Below are 9,424 nucleotides of genomic sequence, written 5' to 3' on the forward strand. Positions count from 1 at the left end.
GGGGCAGCTCTGCCGGAGCTCTGCTCTTCCAGCGGATCCAGGTGCTGCCATCTCACGGCCCCGGGGCTGGTGCAGGGCAGGGAGAGCACTGCAGCCTTCCCCAAACAGCTCTGATGCTGGGGCAGAGCAGGGAGAACACTGCAGCCTTCCCACAAACAGATCTGATGCTGGGGCTGATGCAAAACAGGGGAGAACACTACAGCCTCCTGACAAACATCTCTGATTGCTGGTGCAGGGCAGGGAGCACACTCAGCCTCCCCACAAGCAGCTCTGATGCTGGGGCTGCTGCTCTGGTCTCTGGCACTGTGGATAGCCTGGGCATTGCCCAGAGGGGACAAAACTCCTGGAGCTCCTATCCCTGCACCTGCCTGCCCTGGGAGGAGAACTGGGGGAGGACTGACAGCTGAGTGATGTAGGGCTATGTCCCAGGTTGACTGTATGATGCTTTTATCCCAAATCATCTTATTCTGTTTATGCTGAATAATAAGTTTTGCACCTTTAAGACTTGTTGCAGAGAGTGAAGAAGCGTGCAGAACAAGACGACTGGGGATAAAAGCATCATCTAGACAACCTAGGACAGACTGACAGGGGACTGATGCCTCCTGGTGGTCCCAGGCAGCCCCACCGGCAGTGTGGGGATGGTCTGTGCACTGCCACAGCCAAAAAAGGCTGCCGGTGCTGGGATGGCTGGGGAGATCCCGCTGGGGACCTGGGACATGCACGGGTCACCAACTGGGAGTGCTCAGAAAGGGGAGTCGAAGCAAAGGCTGGGAAAGCAAAGCTGTGGGGCAGCTTTGGGCACCACAGTGTGAGAAGTAAAGCTGTTAGAAAGTGCTCAGAGCACACAGGGATGGGGAAGGATCTCAAGGGGAAGCCAGTGAAGAGCTGCTCTGGGATTGTCCCGCTGGAGCAGAGTGAGGGCAGAGCTCCCCAGGGCTGCAGCTCTGATCTCTGATCTGTGCTCTGGAACAGGGACAGGAGCCAGGGCACGGCTGGGGCTGGGCCAGGGCAGCTCAGGCTGGAGCTCAGGGCAAGGCTCTGCCCCCAGAGGGTGCTGGCACTGCCCAGGCTGCCCAGGGAATGGGCACGGCCCCGAGGCTGCCAGAGCTCCAGGAGCCTTTGGGCAGCGCTGCCAGGGGTGCCCAGGCTGGGGGGGCTGGGGGGGCTGGGCAGGGACAGGGGCTGTTTTCAATGATCCTTGTGGGTCCTTTCCAGCTCAGGGGATTCCATGATTCTCTTGGTTAACAAAACTGGAGCCCACTGGAGAATTGTTGAAAGCTTCAACTGAAAAGACTCCAGACCCAGCTGGGACCAGGTGAGAAGGGAAGAACCAAACCAGTGTGAACTTGACCCCTGACCAGTGAAACCCCAGCCCAGGACTTGGTGAGGCCCTGCTGGGTTTGGCAGAGGGCAGGGGTGGGGCTGTGCTCTCCCCATCGTGTTTCCCCCAGAAATCTGTGGAGGGATTGGTAACTGTGAGCCTTGACACAGAGACAGTCCAGACAAGGACGTGTCCCTCTGCTTTGCCATCCCCCAGCAGCAGTGCAGGTAGGACAGGCCACCAGCACTGTCACCTGCAGCTGCATGGGGACAAAAACTGTTCTCTGGGTTAAAAATGCTGTAGGAAATGGTGCTGTGGAGATGGTCCTGAGAGTGCACATGATGCTGTTGTGCTCTGCAGTCTGTGATGGTGACAGAGGTGTGTCTGTGGCTGGGATGGTGCAGAGATATTTCATCAGGGCAGTCATACCAATGCCAGGATATCTAACAGCTGACCCCAGAAATAATTGTCATTTCTGGTGTGAGACAGTTGTGGAATGAGCAAATTAATCACAGCCAGGGCCGTCTCTGGACTTGGCCCTTCTGCTTTCTGCAAAGTGTCACGCCAGGGGCTCTGGGCTGAGCTGCTGTGCTGGCACTGGGCAGCAGCACTGAGGGCATTGTGCTCTGGGCCTCCTCTGCTCCTGCAGGGCTTGGGCTAAGCCAGGCCCATCTGACACAGGAGATTGAAAAGAATTGAAGGGAAACAAAGAGAAATTCTAAGCTTTCCTCAGAAACCTATTAAAGTCCCTGTCATTTGCTCAGAACACATGGAATAGCCTTTATTACAGGCATTTTGCTGAGCACAAAAGCTACTTTCAATAACACAGGAAGGGAAAAATCATTACAAACTTGCAAGAATCATCAAGGACCATCTTGCAGAATCTCTTTGTCATGAAACAAATTATGAAAGGCTATAAATAGATGACCATTATTAGAACAAGGAGCTCTCTAACTGGGCTCTGTGCACAGGGAATGAACTGCTCCCCTCCCAGCCAGGGGGGAGCTGAGGCAATCAGCAGGTACGTCACAGGCTCTCCAGGGTGCAGCAGAAAGCAGAATTAAAGTCCTTGCCTCCTGCTTCTGAAACTGGGAGAAGCATTTGGAGACACAAGTTACTTAAAAGGCTGTTAAAAATCCACAAAATCCACACAGGTACTCACCCACCACGGGATGGGGCTGAGCTTGGTCAAGGTCACACCCTGGAGGTGTCCCAGGCCAGGCTGGATGGGCTTGGAGCTGCCTGGGATAGTGGAAAGTGTCCCTGCCCATGGCAGGGGTGGAACGAGATAAAATTTAAGGTCCCTCCCTGTAGGAGCATTGGGGGTAGGACGGTTGGTATGGACAGAGACGAGAGATCTCTGCAGCCAGGTCTGGAACTTGGGGTTTATTGCAAAGGGCCTGGGTGCAGGGCCCTGCTGGGAGCTGCCAAACACAGCTCAGAGCAGGCTCAAGAGAAGAGAGGGGGAGAGAGGATGAGAGGGTAAGAGAGTAAAAGTGTGAGAGAGTAAAAGGGGTAAGAGCGTAAAAGGCAAGAGCTAAGAGACAAGAGCTAAGAGAGCGAGGTTCCCATTACAATAAATCTTCTTCTGTGCTGAATATTCTGATTCTCACTAACCATTCTAGTACAAAATACAAATCCTACAGCATTTACATACAGCCTATAAGAATCATTACATCACCATACTGTGTTACATTTTAAACCCTAAAAACTCCTCTTTGGGCCCCTTCTGCCAAGCTGTAGGGTCTGCTCTGACCCTTGGGCCTGTCTGCAAGCAGAGGGTGTTGTTCCATCAAAAGGGGATCACCTTCAGCTGGCCACACCATTGTTTTCCAGTTGTTCAGTAACTGAGGGATCTCAAAGCTTGCTTTCATTTCAATCTCACTTATAGTTTCTATATTCTCAAAATCTTTTGCCAGGCAATCATATTTATAAGGCTTTCCTGTTTCCTCCCCAACACCTCCCAACCCAAGCCATCCCAGGACTGTGTGACTCCATGGTGTCCCTGCTGAACAGAGCACAGGGCAGGAGCTCTGTGCTCACAGCCTGGCTGTGCTATCCAGCTCCTCCAGGACCTCCTGGTTCCCTTTCTCACCTCTCGGGGGTTTTCCTCCTCCTTGACTGCTTGAAAAAAATGACTCCTCTGAATTTTATTTTTTTGTTAAATTCCAGCCTAACATATTCATTTCTGCTCATTAAAATAGTTACTTCTCCTTCTGGCTGTTTACTCCTGTGGTATTTCTATGAGTTACTCATGTCTACTTTTAGCCTTCCTGTGGACAGACTAAACACAATAAACTCCTTCCATCCCCCCTAAGGCAGACCTGCCATTCCTGTGCCATTCCTGTGCCATTCCTCCTGGCAGATTCCTGGATTTGCCTGGCAGGGTGCCCAGGTGAAACTGGGCATGGCTGGCTTTCTAAAGCTGGGCTCAATTGGCACTAACTGCTTTTCATGGTTTGGTTAAATTTGCAGTAATACAACAATCCCATGCTTTTTCCCAGGTTTTTCATGGAGTTGTGGCCTGCAGGAATGAGGATGTTTACTTATATTCCAACTGTCCTGAGCAGGCCAGTGGGATCTCCCTGGCTGAGTCCAGGAGAATCAGAATGCCAGCATTAAACCCTGAGGCCCTGCTGTGGAAAAGACAAGATATGGAAATTTTTCCAAGATATGGAAATTTTAAGGATGAGCAGCACAGTCAGGGAGAGACTGGGAGCTGCACGATTTGTGCAAAGGAAGAGTCTTGAAAAGCTGCCCCAATGGCTCTGAGACATTTTTGCCAGCTCTGTTACCTGTCCATGGGATCTCCTGTCCCCACAGGAACTGCTGGTTTGGGGTTTTCTCCTTGAAAAAGCCATAATCCTTTCCAGACACTCATGGAGCAGTGTTGGGATGTGTTGATAATTGATAATTTCCATTCTGATCTGCTGTGTCCAGCACAGAGCTGGGCTGTGCTGGCTGCCAGGGCTGCTGTGCTTGCAAGGGGCTCCCACATTCCAAAGGAATGGGCACTCAGGTCACAAGGATTTTCTGTGCTTCTGGGAAGGTGCCATGGAAGTTTTGGGGAGCAGCAGGACCATGTTCACATCAGGTTTAGTGTCTGCATCCAGCCTTTGTGGCAGCCAGCAGCTCTCCTGGAGCTCTCAGTGCTGTGCTTGATGCTCTCTGTGGGCCTTGGGGCTCAGGAGGAGCAGGTGGTGATCTCACAGGCTCCAGGAGATCCCAGAAACATTCCAGAGGCTGGAAAAGACCTTCAGGATCAACTCCAACCTTTGGCCAACACCCCTGTGCCCACTAAACCATATCTCAAAGTACCATATCTCAAAGTGCCACATCTCCCTGGGTTTTGAAAATTTCCAGGAATGGTGAGTCCAGCACTTCCCTGGAGAGCCTGTTCCAATGCTCAAAAGGCAGGGAGATAACAATGTCCCTGGGCAAAACTTTGCACCAAGGCTTTGGAGAAATCATCCTGGATGTGAGTGGAAGATGGGCACAGATGTCCCTGTGGATGCTGTGCAGCACCCTGGTCCTGGTACACTGAAACATGGAGCTGGTATTTCATAGGTTTTAATATTATTTCAGAAATATTTCCTATTTGTTTATTTAAACATTGCTGTTAAACCCACAATATCTTGTTTGGAATAATGGATTGAGCGTATTCATTATGGGAGAACTGGAAAATTGATAAATTTGGGTGATTTTTCCCCACTCTGAATTCTGCAGTCCTACCAACTTTATTAATTTTTTTTTTTCTATGACTGAGGCTACAAAGCTGCCCTTTGATCCCTGTGTATGTTAGATTTTAACATTAGTGTCAATTGTATTTCTAAGCCCAAAACCTCTTTAAACATGGCAACATTTTCACTGGCTCTGGCTCAAGGCTTCCCTCCCTGGATTAAACTATTTATTGTTTCCCACGTGTCTTAAGAAATGGATTAGCTGAGGCATTTGTGGCCTTTCCTAGGACTGATGTGGAGGCAGAAATGCAGCTCTGTAACACAGTCCTTGCATTGGGGCACCTTGATGCTGCAGGGCTGCTGGGCCCCAAAATTCATTGTTGTTTATAAGGAAAGAAATGATTTCCCTGATGGAACCCTTGGAAGGAGACCCAGGAATTAAAAGTATTCCAGAGAAATGCACAGAGTCCAGGATGGCTTTAAAAATAGAAATTATATTCTGAAGTTCTGAGGAGAACATCAAAAGCAAGTTTTTATGGATAGACAGGAGGACACCTTTAAATCTCCCTAAAGAAAGCAAGAAAAGCCTGTGACGGTGGGCACAGGGATCTTAGGATGAGGGAAGAGATGTAGATCTGACTCCATGTTCAGAAGGCTTGATTTATTACTTTATGATATATATTACATTAAAACTATACTAAAACAATAGAAGAAAAGGTTTCATCTCAGAAGGCTGGCTAAGAATAGAATAGAAAGGAAAGAATGATAACAAAGGCTCTGTCCCATACTCTCTGTCCGAGCCAGCTCACTGTGGTTGGCCATTAATTAGAAACCAGCACATGAGACCAATCCCAGATGCACCTGTTGCATTCCACAGCAGCAGATAATCATTGTTTACATTTTGTTCCTGAGGCCTCTCAGCTTCTCAGGAGGAAAAATCCTAAGGAAAGGATTTTCATAGAAAGATGTCTTTGACAAAAGCCTGTCTGGGTGTGGACTGGGCAGGTCACAACCCTGACCCTGAACAAACCCCCAGGGCACCAGCCTGGCCCCATCCTGGGGCAGAGCTGCACGACCTCCCCTCACCTCTGAACATCTCTGCAGCATTTCCATCCCACGGGGAACACAGACCATGGAATCACAGAATCCTGCAATCTCCTGAGCTGGGATGGACCCACAGCATCATCCAACCCCTGTCCATGCCCAGACCCCCCAACAACCCCACCCTGGGCACCCCTGGCAGCCTCAGGGCCGTGCCCATTCCCTGGGGACAAGGAAGATGTGCCCTCCTGCCTCCCATGTTTACCTGGGCTTCAGGATTTGGTTATAAACACTTCACCCTCTTTCCCTCTCTAGTCAAGCTCAGTCTTTGAAAGAGAAGGAGATGATGGGTGATGGATATAAAGGGATTCCAGGTTCCCTGGTAAAATCATCTTTGCCCAAGCTGATGCTCAACAAGCAGCATCAGAGATTTGGGCTCTGCATTGCAGCAGGGTCACTGGGAGAGGAGCTCTGGCATTAATATCAGCTACTGCAGAGATTAAGAATTCAGCAAAACACATCCTGAACATTTGTCCTCTTTGCACAGAAAGGAAAGACATTAATTTTTCAGAGGATCATTTCCATCCCCACCAGGCTCAGCTAAGCTGAACCCACAGCCTGATTGCAAAAGTGAACTTGAACCACAAAGATATTTTTGGGTCTTGCTCTGTGGTCTCCTCTGAAAGCCAAATAAAGAGATAAAGCTGGAATGAGGGACAGGGGGAATCCAGGTACAGCCACAACAGCCTGGAGATAAATTCCCTTTTAGTAAAACCCATCTGCCCATTTTCCAGGACCTAGGGTTACAATAACAGTAACTTGTGCTCATTTATTAATTGCAGATTAATGGGAACCCTGCTGGCTTCTGTTTCTTTGTCCTTACTGGGATATATGCAGGGAAATCAGGGAAATTCCTGCAGGTCACCTGGGGAGGAAACACATCAACCCTCCAAAGCTCACTTTTTTGGGACAGCAGAGCTGGAAGGAACCAGTCTGGGGAGAGGCAAACAAAGCCCCATGTCCTTCATGCCACCCTGTGTCCCCCTCCACAAGAAAAAAATCTTTCAGGCTTTTGAGCCTTCTTTCCCTCATATGGAAAAGGCCCTTTTGAAATTCAGAAATTACCTTTTCCATCACTGGTTTGGTTCATTTGGACTCAATATAGGGAGTCTACTTGAAAATGAATAGGGAAAAGAGATGTGCAAAGGCAGAGGGGGAAATCTCATAAATCTGGAGAGCAATTCATGGAATTCAAGATGCAAAATAGGTTAATTCTTACCTATTACTTCATTCTTAGAAATGATCCCTTTCCTGTACCCCCAGCAGGGCTCTGCAGATGACTGATGTTGCTGATTCTCCACAAACCATATTTATAATGTTTTCAGCCAGCTCTGCAATTACTGAGCTCTGGAGCCATAATTTGATCCTCCTGCTGCTGTCTGAAGAGATGAAGCAGCTCTGACTGTAAATACCTGGCAGCCCTTCCAGCTCTGTCCATCAGTGACCCCCACAAAGTCTGCAGGGTCCAGAGGGCTCCAAACCCCATTACTGGATGTTCCCCTTCTCTGATTGCTGTGCATTAAATGTATTTCAAGGGTACAACTCTGACCACTGCTCATTTCTCTGCTTCTCTGTGCCTGTTGTTTGGTGTGGGTGCTGGGGGATTTCACTCAGGCTGGGGTGGGTGCTCCAAAAAACAGCATCAGGAACACTTTGGGAATAAACAGGAAGATAAAGCAGTGAGGTCCTTGCAGCAGATGCAGACTCTGCCAAGGCTCCAGTGAGATTTGAACTCACGACCCCTGGTTTACTAGACCAGTGCTCTAACCCCTGAGCTATGGAGCCTCTGAATTTTGGATGCTTTTGCCTCTGCAAACATTTCATATCAGAATTCTCCCATAATTCTGGTGTGAAATGGCCCCAGCACAGCTGGAATGTGCTCCAAAGATTTTCAATTCTCTTTCCAAACTGCACCAAAACCCATCAGAGACACAAAACCACCAGCACAAGGTGAACCCAAAACTGGAATTTACTCTCCTTCAGCTCATCCCTGTCAGGACATCAGGATGGATGATTCCTTTTTCCCCAGCCAACTTGTAAACTTCTCAAGTTTCTTTGTAAACTTGAGAAGTTTACAAAGAAATGTTGATATTGCGGCTCTTCATAGTTATTGCACTTATTTGGCAAACAATGAAAGAAACGGGGGCCATGAAGATGCTCCAAAATCTGGAGGCCCTCTCATATGAGGAAATGCTGAGAGAATTTGGAATTTGGATTCTAGAGAAGAGAAGAGAAGAGAAGAGAAGAGAAGAGAAGAGAAGAGAAGAGAAGAGAAGAGAAGAGAAGAGAAGAGAAGAGAAGAGAAGAGAAGAGAAGAGAAGAGAAGAGAAGAGAAGAGAAGAGAAGAGGCTCCAAGGTGACTTTATTGTAGCCTTTCAATACCTGAAGGGCCTCCAAGAGAACTGGAAAGGGACTTTTCATAAGGACATAGAGGGACAGGATGCAGGGAATGGCTCCCACTGCCAGAGGGCAGGGCTGGATGGGATATTGGGAATCAGGAATTGTTCCCTGGCAGGGTGGGCAGGCCCTGGCACAGGGTGCCCAGAGCAGCTGGGGCTGCCCCTGGATCCCTGGCAGTGCCCAAGGCCAGGCTGGGCAGGGCTGGGAGCAGCCTGGGACAGTGGGAGGTGTCCCTGCCATGGCAGGGGTGGCACTGGATGTCCATTAGTGTCCATTCCACCCCAAACCAGTCTGGGATTCTCTTGTACCCCACTGCTCCCACTGGAAATCAGCTGTGTATTTATTTCTCCCTCTCAGCTCTTCACATTTGTCACTCCCTCCTTAGGAGTCCATGTTTTGTTCCTTCCCTGCTGCTTCATCCTCCCTTTGAGAGCCCCTTTGGGTGCCACCTCCAGGCTGAGTCTGATGGATAGGGCTGAGCACTCTCCATCTGAGGCTGGAGGTGTCAAAAGTGGGGTGAATGTGGAGGGAGCAAGAATCACAGAGAACAGAGCTTTGGATTTAGCATTTGGCCAATGAGAAGCCCTGTGGTGCCCAGGAATATTGGTGCAGAATTGTTCAGTGTGGGCAGTGCCAGAGTGAATGGGAGACTCCTCCTGCAGATCCCCCCGCGGTGCCCATGGGGGATTTGTGCACAGAAGGAGGAGCTCTGGCCCCTGTGCACCAAATCTCAGCTTCCTCACATCCAACCGGCACCTCCTGCAGAACTGCAATAGAAAATTCCTGTCTGAAACACCTCAAATTTGGGGGAAGGATTTGTCAGCAAGGCCAGGAGAGGATGCTGGCTGTGCATTAAACCCTCAGGCACAGAAATGTCTCATGGCAGGGGAAAATGTACAGCAGCAGCTGAAGAGGACTCTGA

The 9,424-nt window shown here is 49.4% G+C and overlaps 1 non-coding gene across 1 annotated transcript; it reads right to left on the reverse strand.

Moving 5' to 3' along the window:
- Positions 1-7,814: 7,814 nt before the first annotated feature.
- On the reverse strand, positions 7,815-7,887 carry TRNAT-AGU (transfer RNA threonine (anticodon AGU)). The gene has a single exon. It is a non-coding gene; the product is annotated as a tRNA-Thr (tRNA).
- Between the last annotated feature and the right edge of the window lie 1,537 nt (positions 7,888-9,424).

The sequence above is a fragment of the Zonotrichia leucophrys genome, chromosome 17, assembly GCF_028769735.1.
Source record: "Zonotrichia leucophrys gambelii isolate GWCS_2022_RI chromosome 17, RI_Zleu_2.0, whole genome shotgun sequence".
Lineage (NCBI taxonomy): Eukaryota > Metazoa > Chordata > Aves > Passeriformes > Passerellidae > Zonotrichia > Zonotrichia leucophrys.